Source organism: Oryctolagus cuniculus, chromosome X (assembly GCF_964237555.1).
Source record: "Oryctolagus cuniculus chromosome X, mOryCun1.1, whole genome shotgun sequence".
NCBI lineage: Eukaryota > Metazoa > Chordata > Mammalia > Lagomorpha > Leporidae > Oryctolagus > Oryctolagus cuniculus.
In genome coordinates, this window is record NC_091453.1 from 80,901,484 (window position 1) to 80,919,009 (window position 17,526).

Genomic DNA, 17,526 nt, shown 5'->3' on the forward strand with positions numbered 1-17,526 from the left:
AAAGAGGTCGTCCATCTGCTGGTTCACTCCCCAAATGGTTGCAATGCTGGAACTGAGCTGATCCGAAGCCAGGAGCCAGGAGCCAGGAGCCACCTCCGGGTCTCCCCCATGACTGCAGTGGCCCAAGGATTTGGGCCATCCTCTGCTCCTTTCCCAGACCTGTTAGCAGGGAGTTAGGTGGGAGGTGGAGCCAAACTGGTACCTATATGGGATGCTGGTGCTGCAGGCCTGGGGCTTTAACCCATTGTGCCACAGCGCCAGTCCCAGTGAGTTGTCTTATTGGCTGTTTTGTGCTTTACTTTTGTCATAGTCGTTAAAAGTAGAGGCTATAGAGTCTGGAATCCTGAGTGTGAATCTTGGCCAGGTGACTCTGGTCTTACTGCGAACTGACTCTGATCTTGTTTGCATATCCACAAAATGGACATAAGAGCATATACCTTAAGGTTCTTGGGGAGAAGTGAATGAGCTAATGCCTGTAAGAAACAGCATAGTCCTGAACAAAGTAGCTGTCATCATCTTCACAAGAACTCATCTTCCATGCTATTCTTTAAACCCCTTGCAAGTAGGTGCTGTGTCCCAGGCATTTCTGCATCCCCATCATGCTTAATGTATAGTCAACTCTCAATGTACATTAATTGATTGTATTTTACCCTGCTACTCTAAATGGAGTTAATATCATAGACTGACATGTCAAGCCCCACCTTCCCTCATAGTCTCTATTGACTGCATATCAAAGGCATCTGGGCAATCAAGGCAATATATCAAAAACAGGCACTGACATACATGGTGAGTTTGGCAATCTTGTCTCCATTCAAAAGCATTTTGCCTACATTTTCTAAATGAACAGTAACTCTATTGAAAGTCCCACCTTTGACAAATACATAGTGCATTTAATTTTCTTAGAGAAAAAAAACTGCCACTGAGGAGCATTTCCAAAACGTTTGTCTCAATCAGTCTAACTTGCTAAGACAGTGCTGAGATTCAAATGTAGAGGAAGTATAAAAGGTCAGACTTCTAATCTTTAACAGGAAAAAGAGAAGAAAAAAAGGCCTCTAATGCTGGTAACCACTTTTCCTGATTCAACTCTGAATTGGGCTGGGGAGGGGGGAGAACCTGCTACATTAGCCTGTGAATAATGCAGTGTGTTTGGCAAAAGTAATTGTTTACATTAATAAAATGCCACTATAGAGAGGCTCCTAGCATGTCCAGACTTGGTCATTTCCATTAATTTATTTAACACTGTCTTCTGGAGGAAAAACAGGATAGACACCTCAGTCAGTGAGAAATGGTGGTGAGGGCAATGTCAAAATCCTTGTCAGTTCAACAGCAATCAGTAAAAATCTGGCATCCTGATTAAAGGGCCAGCCTCATAGTATTCAAAGACAACAGCAAAACTCCGGGAGGAGGAAGTGGCTCAATTCCATACTGAGGGGCGGGCGCTATGGCTTAGTGGGAAAGCCGCTGCCTGCAGTGCCCGCATTCCATATGGGTGCCAGTTCGAGTCCTGACTGCTCCACTTCTGATCCAGTTCTCTGCTATGGTCTGGGAAAGCAGTGGAAGATGGCTTGGGTCCTTGGGTCCCTGCACCCACGCGGGAGACTCAGAAGAGGCTCCTAGCTTCAGATTGTCCCCGCTCCAGTCATTGTGGCCACTTGGGGGGTGAACCAGCGGATGAAAGAACTCTTTCTCTCTCTCTCTGCCTCTGCCTCTCTGACAGGCAGAGTTAGACAGTGAGAGAGAGAGAGAGAGAGAAAGAAAGGTCTTCCTTTTTCTGTTGGTTCACCCCCCAAGTGGCCGCTACGGCCAGCATGTTGCGGCCAGCGTGCTGTGCTGATCCGAAGCCAGGAGCCAGGTGCTTCCTCCTGGTCTCCCATGCGGGTGCAGGGCCCAAGGACCTGGGCCATCCTCCACTGCACTCCCGGGCCACAGCAGAGAGCTGGACAGAATCCGGCGCCCCAAGCGGGACTAGAACCCAGTGTGCCGGCGCTGCAGGTGGAGGATTAGCCTAGTGAGCCGTGGCGCTGGCCATTCTCTCTGTCTCTGCCTCTCTGTAACTCTGCCTTTCAAATAAATAACTAAATCTTAAAAAAAATAACTCCGATGCGATGGCCAGCATAAATGCTGTTTATATTCACGTTTCCCTAGGTGTGTGTGTGCAGGCCACAGCAGCACGCCCTTGGTGTAGTCAGTGCCGAAGGGAGTCTGTTCCTTCTGAGCCTGCCTGCAGGGATGGTCTCCTTGTAAAGCAGGGTGTGTCCAACATTCAGTACACTGAAGGTAAGCTAACCCATCACCATCATTGGTGTTTTAGGATGTTATTTTACTGGAGCAATTGACAAATAAGGAATATTAGCTTTGTGGCAGAATTCCCTGCATGTGTGATAATTGATCTTGTTTTATTTTTTGGCATCACAACCGTGGCATAGTTAACAGTTTCTGTTCTGTTCATCACATTTAAAATTTGAAGAGTACGCGCTTGATGGATAGAGCGCCTTCAGTGTACTGTTTCTATTAACTTTACTTTTTAAAATCAACTTGCTATAGACTTTATATACATTTTGTTAAATATAGTTCCTAGTGACATAGAAATGATGCGTAGTTTTCATTTACTAATTAAAAATGTCGAGGCCTAATTCTGACAGTCCTCATATTTAAAGGTTAGATAGACAACATAATGAAATTTTTAACTATTTGTATGTCATTTTGAAAGTGTACTGCTTTATGGTAAAAGTGTTTTTCATTTGTTCATTGTTTTCATTATTTGTGATCATGTTGTCTTTCAATACAGGCATAAACCTTCCACTCTTGAACAAAGCAGCTGCTTTTTAAAAGCGGTAATTGCTTCTTTACCTTTTATTTCTTTTGTAAATGAAGCTTTTCTTTAAGGATGTAACTTTAAAGTGTTGTCTATTGCATAAAACAGTTGACACTCACTTATTGTAAAGTGAAGATTGTTCTACTGCATGTGACGTGGACCATGCAGATTTCTGTATGTTCTCAGTATGCATCACTAGATAATAAAGTCTTTTGTGAACAAGGCAAAAAAAAAATAATAACTGGTTAAAAAATTCCATGCTAAGTGATACATTTACTTCCACAAAATTTCTTTTACTTTAACAAAATTTGAGATTTATAAAAATCTATTTAAAATTCAAAAATTCTTTTAAAGCATTTATTTATTTATTTATTTGAAAGGCAGAGTTAATAGAGAGAGACTGTCATTTTGCTGATTCACTTCCCAAATGGCTGCAATAAGCCAGAAGCCAGGAGCTTCCTCTGTGTCTATGTGGATGCAGGGACCCAAGAACTTGGGCCATCATCTGCTGCTTTCCTAGGCAATTATCAGGGAGCTGGATTGGAACTGGAGCAGCTCAGACTCGTATTGGAGCCCATATGGTATGCTGGTGCTGCAGACAGCAGCTTAATTTGGTGTGCTACAGAACCAGCACCAAAACTTAAATATTTCAAAGTAAAAATACTTTTAGGGCTGAGGTTATGACACAGTGGGTTAAACCACCACCTGTGAGGCTGGTGGTATTCAATATGGGTTCCTGTTTCACTTCCAAACCAGAGCCCTGCTAATATGCCTGGAAAAGCAGCCTCAGCTCCTACCACCGACGAGGGAGACTAGGGTGGACTCCTGGTTTCGGTAGGCCAGCTCTGGCCATTGAGGCATTTTTGGGGAATAAAACAATAGACAGGGGCCTATGCTGTGGTGTAGTGGGTAAAAAGAATGCTGCCTGCAGTGGTGGCATCCCATATGGGCACCGGTTCAAATCCCGGCTGCTCCACTTCCTATCCATCTCTCTGTTATGGCCTGGAAAAGCAGTAGAAGATGGCCCAAGTCCTTTGGCCCCTACAGCTACGTGGGAGACCCAGAAGAAGCTCCTGGCTCTTGACATCGGGTGGGTGCAGCTCTGGCTGTTGTGGCTAATTGGGGAGTGCACCAGTGGATGGGAGACCTCTCTCTTTCTCTCTCTTTCTCTGCCTCTCTTTCTCTCTCTGTGTAACTTTGACTTTCAAATAAATAAATAAATCATTAAAAAATAGATCTCTCTTGCTCTGCCTCTCCCTCTCTGTAATGCTGCCTTTCAAATAAATAAATCTTTTAAAAGGAAATGCAGTTTTATTTATTAATTAAAATTTATTTTATAGTCAGGTAATATAAAAGTTATTCGACAATTTTTATGGTTTTATTTACACAAGCTAAGCTATCTACTCATTTTCTTCACTGAACAGCCTCGTATTGGGATTGGTGATTCTAATGGCTGGTTGGGTTGCTCTTCCCATGATGGTTTGCAATTCTTGGAGGACACTCTGGGAGCAATCTCAGCACAGTAAGATTTGTTATACATCAGCAGCACTTCCAGCTCCTTGACATTGTGCAGCAAAAACTTCTAGAAGTTGCTGGGAACCATGTGCTTTGTTTTCTTATTGTACCCATAACCAATGATGAGTATCTGAACATCAAGCTCTTCCCTTTGAATCCTCCCCCTCCTGTTGTCAAAACCTCCAGGTTTCTGCCAGTAACGTTTAATCTTGATATACTGGCATTGCAGATAGTGCTGGTTGAAATTTTTCATCCTTTTTTTTTTTTTTTGACAGACAGAGTGGACAGTGAGAGAAAGAGACAGAGAGAAAGGTCTTCCTTTTGTCATTGGTTCACCCTCCAATGGCCGCCACAGCTGGCGCGCTGCAGCCGGCACACTGCGCTGATCCGAAGGCAAGAGCCAGGTGCTTCTCCTGGTCTCCCATGGGGTGCAGGGCCCAAGGACTTGGGCCATCCTCCACTGCCTTCCCGGGCCACAGCAGAGAGCTGGCCTAGAAGAGGGGCAACTGGGACAGAATCCGGCACCCTGACTGGGACCAGAACCCCGTGTGCCAGCACCGCTAGGTGGAGGATTAGCCTATTGAGCCATGGCACCGGCCTTCATCTTCTTTTGATGATCTTGGACTTCACGTGGGGTCTGTGGTCAGTTATAATGCTGAGTAGGAGATGGCTGCCACCACTTAAGCAACACCAAGGAAGCTTTTTTTCTGGAGGACTCAAACTAGGCACTCCAATATAGGATTCAGGTGTCCCAAGTAAGGTCTTAACAACTGTATCAAACTCATGCCTAGCCCTAAAAACATTTTTTAATTTAAAATATGTATTTATATATTTGAAAAGCAGAGTTACAGAGAGAGAGAGAGAGAGAGAGAGAGAGAGAGAGATATCTTCCATCTGGTAGTTCATCCCGCAAATGGCTGCGATGGCTGGGCCAAGTGGAAACCAGGAGCCTGGAATTCCATACGATTCTCTCACATTGTTGGTAGGGTCCCAAGCACTTGGGCCATTTTCTGTTGCCTTCTCATTGCTCATGTGGGATGCTGGCATTGCAGGCAACAGCTTAACCCTCTATGCCACAGCACTGATTCCCCAAGATAACGTTTTAATAACAACTGTCTTGAGGATCAATTGAGATACAAAACCTTACATAAATTTACGGTGTATAATTTGCTGAGTTTGCATGCATGCATATCCATGTGAAATCATCACAAATATGTCAGTAGACATATCCATTACCCCCAAAAGTTTCCATGTATCCCCTTCACTTTTTTTAGTAAGAACACTTAACTATGAGGTCTAACCTCTTAAATTTTTGCATACACATTACAGTCACCCAGTCTTAAATGAATGAGAAAGCTTAATGTGGGCCATTACTAGGGGGATTTGCATTTATATAGAGTGCACTGGATTTAAAGTAAAGGAATGACATGAAAATAGAAGACTTTTCAGAGTATAGAAAAGAAGTGATTCTGGGAGACAAGTTTGTTGCTGAACCATTTTCTCTTGTTACAAATAAAGTGAGTTGCCTTAATGGATGTCAGTTAAGTGGATAGCAATCAAATAAACCTAAGGTGAACTTTGGGAGAAACCAAGAAAAATGTGGACATACATTCATATTTCTAAGGATTACTGATTCATGTGAAACCCTTTTGCAGCAAAAGGGATCATGAATGAAAATCACTGTATAGAATTGATATCAGGAAAAGTCACTGGATGAGGCTGCACAAAGACTTGTTAGACGTTTCCTTGTAGTACTGGCGCTGTGGCGTAGAAGGTAAAGCCACCGCCTGCAGTGCCAGCATCCCATATGGGCACCGGTTTGAGACATGGCTGCTCCACTTCTTTTTTTTTTTTTTGTCAGGCAGAGTGGACAGTGAGAGAGAGAGACAGAGAGAAAGGTCTTCCTTTGCCGTTGGTTCACCCTCCAATGGCCGCCGCGGCTGTCGTGCTGCGGCCGGCGCACCACCCTGATCCGATGGCAGGAGCCAGGTACTTCTCCTGGTCTCCCATGGGGTGCAGGGCCCAAGTACTTGGGCCATCCTCCACTGCACTCCCTGGCCACAGCAGAGAGCTGGCCTGGAAGAGGGGCAACTGGGACAGAATCCGGCGCCCTGACTGAGACTAGAACCCGGTGTGCCGGCGTCGCAAGGTGGAGGATTAGCCTAGTGAGCCGCGGCGCCGGCCTGCTCCACTTCTGATCCAGCTCTCTGCTATGGCCTGAGAAAGCAGTAGAAGATGGCCCAAATCCTTGGGCCCCTGCACCCATGTGGGAGACCCAGAAGAAGCTCCTGGCTCCTGGCTTCAGATTGGCACAGCTCCAGCGATTGCGGCCAACTGGGGAGTGAACCAGTGGATGGAAGACCTCTCTCTCTCTGCCTCTCCTCTCTTTCTGTGTAACTCTGACTTTCAAGTAAAATAAATAAATCTTAAAAAAAGAAAAAAAAATTTTCCTTGTTGAGAAATATACACTGAGTGCACAACAAATAGAGTTTGCTTCATAGGCATGTGAGTGCTATCCTCAGATGGGCCCCACCCCATATTTGGTCTTTAATGATCTGCAAGGTGTTGTCTTAAAATCATCAATTTTTTCTTTGAGCTTGTGTTTTGTAAATGAAGCCTAAAGGGTCAACGAACCATGCTCTGTGGGCTTACTGTCTTGGCTTGCATGTGTTTTAATTTCTTCTCACCTCTGCTCTTTGGGTACCAGGACCCCATCCCCAGCTTCTCTTTCCTCACCATTGCTCATTGTCTACTGTCTTACTCCATCCCTGATAGGGATCTGGCAAGACACACATGGAGAGTCAGGGACAGGTGTGTGGTGTGGACCCTGCAGTGTCGGAGGAAGGCATGCCACTCTGAAGGGGAAGCTCCATGTTATGTTTAGCAGGTGACTTGCGTGGAAGTAACTATCACCCTACTCAATTCAGGGACCACATATGTTCCACTCTGGAAATTTCTGATAACTTAGGGGGTCACCCATTCACTATAGGTTGGGTGGCATGTCTATGGGAAGAGAGATTAACTTTTCTGTCTCCAGAAGGGGCACAACATGTAAGTCTGGTGGCTTGTGGAAGAGGGAAACTCATGAAGCAGGTCCTTGTGCATTTGTGAAGGTTTACATTTACTCAATATATGTATTTTGCTGTACCAGAGAACATGGCATTAAATAGCATAAAGTAAAAACAAACAAACAATAAACCCATCATGAAAGGGAATTCAAAATGGGAAATTTTTAGATAATTGTTTCTCTAGTAGAACCAAGCACCACAGAAACAACTGTGGTCCCATTGCACCCGAGGCAACAAAGAAGGAATAGGCTACCGATACTTCCACGTTTACCAGATATCAAACCATGAGTCTTCCCAGAGATGCCATACAGAGCCAAATGCACTAATGAAACACCCTGGTAACAATAAGGATAATATGGGGAGCCTAGACTTCTACCCCATAAAGTGGTAGTACAGCATTTCTTTCCTGACTTGCTGTGGTGGTGTCAGAGATGGCTAAGTGTAAGGTTGGGAATTTCATCACTGTCCAGTGATGCAGCTCCTCTGACACTCCTTAGTAGAAACATTCTTTACCCTTAAGAAATTCCTGTTGAAATATTTAGAGCTGAAGTGCCTGACACTTGCAATTTTTTGGGGGGTAGGACAAAATATTAAAAATTGGTGACTCTAATTAAGGAGTTTTAGTGGGTTGAATAGTTCTCCTCCTCAAAAGTATGTCCAAGTCCTGACTCATGGTGTCTGTGAATGTGCACTTACTTGGAAAACAGGCTCTTTGCACATAGAATTAAGTTAAGGAAATCAAGATGATATCTTCCTGGATTTAGGGTGGGTCCTAAACCTAATGATTGTTGCTGTTATAAGAGAATGGAGAGGGCCCAAGGTCAAGGAATAACGCCATGTGAAGAAGGAGGCCAAGATCAGTTAGGCTGCCCCAAGTCAAGGAATACCAGTAGCCGCTAGAAGCTGGACGAGACAAAAAAAGACAAGTTTTCCTTAGAGGAAATCTGGCTCTACCACCACATTAGTTTTGGACTTCTCATTTCCAGAACTATCAGAAAACAGACTTCTCTTATTTTAAGCTATCAATTTGTAGTAATTTGTTGCAATAATCCCAAGAAACTAATACAAACATATGTAGGCTTTAAACTAACCTTTAATTTTTTTATATGCTTTAAATTTCAAAATTAAAATAGGAAAAGAACCTACTATGACAGGTCAAGAGGGAGACTGCATAAGAAGCAAAAAAAGTGTTATTTTAATACCATTTTCAGCACTTTTCCCCTGGTTTTTAAACTAGAAGCTCATTTTGTACTTGCTCCTTTTAAGTTACACAGTCAGCCCCATTGTTGAAGGAGCTGTGGCATTATGATGGATTTCCTTACACTTCTCTTATCTATGGTCTGTACTGGTTAGTGAAAGCCCAAATATGTGGGGACAAGAAAACTCAGTAGGAGGAGAGCCAAAGGCTGCAGGCCCGAGAAATGTGCAAAGAATGACAGGGGACCTTTAAGATCTTAAAAGTTTAGAAACAAATCTGATATCCCACACATTGTTTGCTTTTTGCTTTTTTCTTCTTGTCTCCTCAACCATACAGAAAGATTTTTTGGTCCCAAGACCCTTCATTTCTTTTTTTTTTTTTAAGGGTAAGGGTTTCTTGGGGAAACCCGACAGACTAGAGGGAAGAGGTGAAGAAGGAAAAGAGAGAGGAGAGCGCAAGAGAGAGATTCAGAGAGAGAGATCAAGAGACAGAAACAGAGAGAGAGACAAAGAAACAGAAAGATCAGGAGATGGAGAGAAAGAGAGCCATGTGTTCAGGAACAGCCAAGACCATTTATTTCATTTCACTTCTTTATTCCTGCATTCCTCAAGCCATATTGCTAGGCACACTGCTTGTTAAGTATTCAATGATTATTTTAAATTATGGAAGCTCAAGGGAGTATAAAGAACACGGGTGACAGAAGAATTCTGAGATTCTTCAACCTCCTTCTTCCTAGGTGCTATTATGAAACAAATACATGCCTCTAAAGTCAAGGCCCATGTCTTGTGGGGTAAAAGGAGAGAAGCAGAAATATATCCATGGTTGGGAAAGGGAAATACTATATATATAGTTTTTATTGATTTCTGTCTATATGTAGCTTCCAAACAAAATCAATTCTACAATCCCAAGGGATAAAAGAATCCATGACATGAAATTTGGAGCTTGAGAAGAATAACTTATTCTGTATATCAAGTTATCCTTTCTCATCAAAAGATATCTATGCTACTTTACCCATCATGTGTATCTTGGTGTGGGATCATAAATTTTTTTGACAGACCCTTGGTATATATATTTAAAATGTCTGTAGTGCTTTTATACCATTTATTAATTTTTTAATTTGACAGACACTTCAATAATATTTGTTACATGCCAGGTATTATTTTAAGTTTTATATAAACATTAATTTAGTCTTCCTAACAACTCTATACAGAAACTGAAACTGAGACACACCGAACTTAAAGAAACTACAAAACATCATGTGGTTAGTGAGAGGTGGGGTCAGCATTTAATCCCAGATAAGCAGCTTATCTCCAGAGTTCCATACTCTTTTTTTAATTATTTTTTCTTTTTTTATTTATTTATTTGAAAGTCAGCATTACACAGAGAGAGGTCTTCCATCCAATGGTTCACTCTCCAGATGGCTGCAACGGCAGGAGCTGTGCTGATCCGAAGCCAGGAGCCAGGAGCTTCTTCCCAGTCTCCCACGTGGATGCAGGGGCCCAAGGACTTGGGCCATCTTCTACTGCTTTCCCGGGCCACAGCAGAGAGCTGGACAGGAAGTGGAGCAGCCATGTCTCAAACCGGCGCCCATATGGCATGCTGGTGCTTCTGGCCAAGGCATTAACCTACTGCGCCGCAGTGCTGGCCCCAGAGTTCCTTACTCTTTTTTTTTTAACTTTTATTTAATGAATATAAATTTCCAAAGTACAGCTTATGGATTACAATGCCCCCCCCCAACTTCCCTCCCACCCGCAACCCTCCCCTTACTCTTAACCACTACTTTTTTCTGTCTTGCTATGTATTTGGCAAAAGTGCAAGTGTTGGTGATGGGAAGAGTTTTCAGTCTCAATCTGCCCCATAAACTCTAAGCAGCTATATCACATTGTTTCCTAATTAATGAAAAGACTTTAAGGTAGAAGCTTTCAATTCTTTGAAAGGGTAACTGGTGTACAGCATCAGCCAGTCTCTGTCCTGTGGGCAAACAAAATTCATGCATCCAGCTGATTTGATAAAGATTCTCCTGGTAGAGAAGCCAAGGACTCCTGTATCTGAGGATTAATAGCAGTGGAATAGAGTGCACAAGACTGAGGCTGTTTGTCCAATACCACCATTACAATGTGAGAACTTGGTTGCTGTTACTAGGCAACTAACAACTTTCTTTGCTGTCACTATCCAAGTTGGTATAAGCAATGGGGCTAAAAATAGGATGATTTCAATAGGAGAAATTGTTGTATCAGTATTCTTTGTTGCAAAAGATAGAAAATCCTACCTAATGTGCCTTTATAAAAGAATTTTATTAGTTCACATGGCTAATAATGTAGATGGATATAGCCATTTGTGAAATCATCCTTATGATTTGGTTTCTTCCTCTCTAATTCTCTGTTCTTCTTCTTTAGGCTTTCTCACTTTCAGTCAAATTATTTCTCCTCTCATAAGTAAAAAATGGAGGTCATCAGCAATCGGAACTACAGCATTCCACATCCTTTTCCAGTAGGAAGAAATGAGAGCACTGTTCCAATATTCTCAAGGAGTGTTGGTGGTATAGTGGTGAGCATAGCTGCCTTCCAATATTCTCAAGGAAAATCACAAAATTCATTTTACCTGGACCAGTTTAGGATACAAACACACCCTTGAAATAGGCCCAGCAGCCAGGCAAGGGCCATGTGACTACTAACTTAGGCCTGGATCTCAGAGCTGGAGGTAGAATGACACCTAGGAAGGTGGACTGAAGTGGGGGAGAGGTTGGATCTGCATATGCAAATTAGAGATCATTGCCAAAAGTAGAATGCTTGCTGGAATGACAAACATCAGATACTCCCACAATCATACTTGGCCAATTTACTAGTATTCTTAGATGCAGAAAGTATGCATGTAGAAAAAGCAGCACCAGTGAAATTTATTTATTTAGGTTAGCAAAAAGATTTTAGGTAATCCCTTTCATCAAGATGAATTAATCCCATCTTTTCCTCAAATATATGGGACAAATTTAAAAACAGGAACCAAAGAATAGTGATAAATGAGCCAATTTAAAGGAGAAATCCACAGTTTCATGTCTCAGAGACTGGTCTGATTTAATACTTTAATATGTTGTAGATTAAGGGTCAGGAAACTTTTTCTTTGGAGAATCAGATAGTGAATATTTTTGGCATTGTGGGCGATACGTTTCATATCATGAAAGCAGCACAGGTCATTTGTAAAGCAAGTGGGTAAGGTTATGTTACAGTAAAACTTTACTTATGAAAATGGGCAGTAAGCTGGATTTGGCTCACAAATATTGTATCTAGATAGTCACTTACTATGTAGAAGTATGGTCTTTGGCGAAGAATATAGATTGGCACCCTGCCTCAGTTACTAGCTCTCTGTCCATAAGAAATTTCTTTTAAATATTTTAAACCTCAATGTCCTTATCCAAATAATAGTGATAATAGCTAAAAAGAAGAAAATGAACATATACCAAAGAAAACAATCTCTGGGATGCAGTAAGTACTCAATTGATATTAACTATTGTTATAATTATTAAGCAAGACAGTGGAGGGAAATACTGGAAAATCTTATAAGAGCATTGAGAAAGAAGGAAATAAATGAGCCTTGGTGTCACTTTAAGGATATTCATTTATTGAAACATAGTTGAACTACATTTTTATGGTAATGGGCTTTGTGCCATCAATTACAACTCAAGAAAGAGAATTATGACCTTCAGGTAAGAGTACACAATGATTCTTCTCTCAGGACACTGATAAAATTTAAGAAAGACCAAAAAATTACTAGTTATCATTTTTAAAAAGAATTAGTGATTTAAAAAATATCTTATTCAAATTTATTTTATGTATACACCTGAAATTTTAGATATATTTGTAATGATTGTCCTCCACTGGAGACAGAGTAGAGCTGGGAAAGGTTTGGAAAGGATATGTTAAACATATCACCTATCTAGACAGGTGAACAGATGAGGATTCACTAAAAAGATTAGGATGTTTTAGCTTGAGACAACAATATGGGAATGGCATGTAGTATTTTGGTCAAGACTATGGCCCCATTCTTTCATTCCTGGCATTGCAGCCCATTATTAGCTTGTGACCTTGCATAGATTACCTAAAGTCTATGAGTTCACTTGTTTTCACCTGTGAAATAGCCATATTAATGGTATCTCCCTCAAGAGGCCATTGTGGAAATTACACAGATAAATCTTTTTACTTCATTTCTTGGCACATAGCAAGCACTCAGTGACAATATTTGAAGCTTCTAAATTTAATATGAGAGGATCAGTGTGAATACATACTCTTTCATATCCTGGAACAATTGAATGGAGATGAGGATGCCCTTATATTATTGATAGGTGAATTTGATGTACATAAGGGGAAGTTTGATTTTTTTTTTTTGGACAGGCAGAGTGGACAGTGAGAGAGAGAGAGAGACAGAGAGAAAGGCCTTCCTTTTGCCGTTGGTTCACCCCGCAAATGGCCGCTACGGCCGCCGCACTGCACGTACCCAAAGCCAGGAGCCAGGTGCTTCCTCCTCGTCTCCCATGCGGGTGCAGGGCCCAAGGACTTGAACCATCCTCCACTGCCTTCCCGGGCCACAGCAGAGAGCTGAACTGGAAGAGGAGCAACCGGGACAGAATCCAGCACCCCGACCGGGACTAGAACCCAGGGTGCCAGCGCTGCAGGTGGAGGATTAGCCAAGTGAGCTGTGGCACCAGCCGGAAGTTTGATTTAAATCACAGGTTCTAAGCATGTAATCTTCTTTTCCTCATGAACTGTTATAGGCTGAAAACCAATATATTTAATAAAGGATTCAGGGATGATAGCATCATCATGGATAACTAAAGAAACAATGTTTGATAGTTGTTAGTAAACTCATGGTTAATGTCAAAGAGAACAGGACTATATTTCTATAAATACTCACATGTTGGACTGGATATTCCCCAAGGTTGCTACAGTGAAGCACAATTCTCAACTTTAAATGGCTAACTGCTGTGTGAATTAATCAACTCTTCTTTTAATCTTGATTTTCTCATGATGATGACAGATAAGCATCAGAAGACTTCAAAGTCATTATTGTCTCCTAGTATTATAAAGCCACTGTAAACATCATCCTCCTCCCCGAAAAAACAAAAACAAAAACAAAAACTCAATAGCTTTGAATGAAAAGCTTTGGAAATATGAAGCCTTTGTACTTAGAAAACTTCGTTAGAATTCTGACTCAATAAGCAAGAACCTACTCAATCAGATAATGCAGACACAGTGCATATTTTAGATGTTTCAAGGAATTTTCCCTGATTCATTAGAAACACAAGTGAAATTTCAAAGTCCTAGAAGACACTGATTTGTTCTATGCTTCCTTTACAAATTGCTGTCCAGAACATGCGTTTCAACTAATGGCTATATGGATAATAGTTACAAGAGTGTCCTCTGTGTATGGAATGATTATGGGAAATATAATGGAGTTAGTTAGGGTCATCAGGATGGATGTGACTTAGAGAGTTGTCCTTCTTTATCAGAGAATCAGAAAGATATGCTTTCAAAGTTCTAGTTCAGTCACTTACTAGCCACATGGCTTTGGGGAATGTAATTTAACTGCTGTGAATATTCACTTCATACTTTTTAAATTGAAATTACAGCACTCTTAAAAATGTGGTGATTAAATGCAAGAAACAGATATATTTTAGTAATATAGTACTTAAATGAGTATCATTTACAAATTAAAGCATTGAGCATAGTACCTGGAATAAAGGAGGAATTTACCAAATATCAGTTTTCTCTTAGATGTTCACAAAGCCAGATTTTATGTCCAAAGGAGTGAGTCTCCTATGCAGAGGGAATACTGAAAGTCTACACAGTCCTTCAGTGGGTTACTGGGATTGTCATAAGCACAAATAGACTGGTGGAATATAATTGTCCCTGAGCTGGACAAGTACTAAGAGTCAACAAGCAGTAAATAAGTTAAAAGAGACTGAATAATCAAAGCCAATACCAGGAAACAAAACCATTGATTTAGTGCATGAATAGTCAAAGCTATAGTGGTGATCAATGACAAGACAGCATGGTCTGGGTACTAACATAATTTCAATATGAAATAGCTCTACTGGTTCTAAGAAATAGTGTAACTTACTTTTGGGACTTCTGTTTTTAAAACATGGGCTGTTACTCTTGTCCCAAGGTGACATTGAAAACCCATGATACCATGTTCCCTTGCATTTTTACATTGTTTTGGCCAAGTGACATCTGGAGTCTCATAGGGAGACAGTGAAATAGGCCCCAAATGTAAGAGGTTTACAGATGTGACATAAGCTCCAGAGCCCTCTTAAGGCCATGAGGTGTTTGATTTTGCCAAGATATTTGTAGAGATTCTTCAAATTCTAAATGCTTTACTTTACTTCACAGGTAACTATTGTGCTTGTAGGCAAGATGGCACTGGGTGGAAATGATCTTCCTGACTCCAGTAAAGGGTACTATTTGTTGTATCATCATGGATACAAATGAAGACAGTGACAATATCACATGTTACCATCTGGACAGAATGGAGGTGAGAATGAGGTCAATCATGTACTCATCATCCCTCTCCAAGTGTGCTTTTCAGCAGCTTAGGTCTACAATCATGCATTTTGTGTTTATCTATGGTAGTGTATTCTGAAGACTGAACTATGCAGTATTATAAGAGGCAATCATTTATGCCTGGTACCCATGCTTCTGGGTATGAGTGGAGGTAAGTACAGATGAAAACCATAGATATTTAGGAATTTTGTGACAGCTACAGACAAATGTGAGAGATAAAGAAGAAGGCTGGCTGATGCTGAGTCCAAGTTCCTAGGGAGATCAGTCTTCAGTGGACTCACTGTGATTTATATTATGTTACTGACTGCATAATGAGAATCTTGATTTTTTTTTTCGCTGTACTCAGAGGTGATTAGGATCCAGAAGACTGATGCTATTAAAACCCACAAGAAAATGATGCATTAGCCAAACAGTGATTTATTCTTTTATAATGAGAATGAACTGCTGAGTAGGGTAGAACATTCCTGTCAGTTGGTTAGATTGTCTTTCCAAAGCAAAGTTTATACAGGAAGGCAATTACAACCAGATTGCTCGGAGACATGGATTCAGAGCACAGAAGTTAGGTGATCATCTTAATGGCTTATGGCACAAATTTGGATGGTTTGATGCCTCTACCACACTAAAGGGGTGGGTTGGGGGGAACTGGACAAATGTTTTTCAGGTCAACATTCCATCTTTGAAACTAGAAAGATTACAGGTGCCCTATGTTTCTTTAATTGCCTCCTTGTCTAGACTCCACTATAGTTCTGTTAATAATTCTTTTTTAGGACTTTTCACAAAATGACTAAATTCTGTCTTTCTATGTGGCACCAATCATGCAGCAGATCTGTCTCCATAAAACTACATCCTTGATTGGACCTGGAAGTTCCTCCAGTCTTTGCAGTTACAAGTCACATCTTTGAGTAGGTTACATATCATCATCATCCATTGTCTGGATTCTAATTATTTTCTCTCAGAGAAATTTGTTCTCATTGAAGTGGATGATATATAGTGGATGGTGTCAGTACAACAAAATTTTGAAGTGGTAAAATGATTGTTAGCTAGTTGGGAGTAAAACATTATCCCCAAATCCCGTTCATATGCTCATTCTAGTTGTTCAATCATAGATAGCATACAAGAGGTTCTTGATTAGGAATACCTCAACAAGAGGCCTTTAGAAGTGGGAAATGAACGGCAGTTCATAGCTCTGGGTTGATTATATTATTCTGAGAGGCTATGAATTGTGGATATTGTTTGGGGATTAAGGTATTTTTTTCAAACAAAAGTTAAAACAATAAATAAGGTGATACATCTTTGTAAGAGAGCCCATGTTGATAAATTGTGGTCTGAAAATAGAAATAGATTGGTGATTAAGTGAACTGAATGCTCCTATCAGCATTGGGGTTGGTAAGGAAAGTGACTAGAAGGTGTTAGGGTTAGTACTTTATTATAGAATTTGTGAAGAGAGATCAGGATACATCTAGGTAAACCCAGATCACCAAAAGTTCAAACAGATCTACTTGTTAGATGATCTTATACAATCCCAGTACTGCAGTGAGAATTTCTTGATATAACTGGAATATGTGCATTCAGGTCTCCTTGCTATGGGAATTTAAGGAGTAATGTGGAAGTATAGCAGGCAACTGATGAAGGAGACCCTTTGTGAATGCAAATAAGGATTGGCACAACAGTTAGTGAGGCACTGATGGGTGAAAAGTTCTGTTCACTTGTTCTACAGGATGAGATATAAGGTCCTAGCTAGATTTAAGTATTGAAGCCTCAGCGCAATTCTGTAAGAACAAGGCCAAAGCACTTCCTGTTCTTAGAGACTGCAATCACCACTAGGGAATATGGGATTACTGATATTTCTTTAGGAGATCTATTATGGGGACATATTTCAGCATCAAGAATCAAGTAATTGAGGGTTGATCATTACCAGAAGCCACTGATCATAACTGGATATCCTTAACATCTTAGAATTGTGCCTCTTCAGCATACCACTATTTTTGTCCAGAAACATCAGGGATCTACACATAGAGTTGATGCGTATCAAGAATGCCAACACAATGAAACCACCATTTCTTGAATTTTGCAGACAGACTAGTATTACTATAAGTTCCCCAAGATTTTTCAGATGAGATGATTCAGCAGCTGTCTGTCATTCTTTGCTTTTCAATATCCTCAAAATAGGTAAGAATCCTAGAGTGGTTCATAAGGGTACAGATCAATAGCAATGTGCAGTGATGCTAGATGGTGGCCATATTGAGTCCCCTAGAGAAAAGAACTACCATGGGATTTCTTATGTATTAGTGGCGATTCATTTGACCAAGTTTCCTGTCCAAGGCAGCAAGGGCACACTGTAGACATAGGAATTGATGATGAGACATCTCCCCCAAC

The 17,526-nt window shown here is 41.0% G+C and overlaps 1 long non-coding RNA gene across 1 annotated transcript; it reads left to right on the forward strand.

Annotated features, from left to right (window-relative positions):
- Positions 1–2,139: 2,139 nt before the first annotated feature.
- LOC103351900 (uncharacterized) lies at positions 2,140–3,050 on the forward strand. The gene is made up of 2 exons (XR_519522.3): positions 2,140–2,277; positions 2,789–3,050. It is a non-coding gene; the product is annotated as an uncharacterized lncRNA (long non-coding RNA).
- The last annotated feature ends 14,476 nt before the right edge of the window (positions 3,051–17,526 follow it).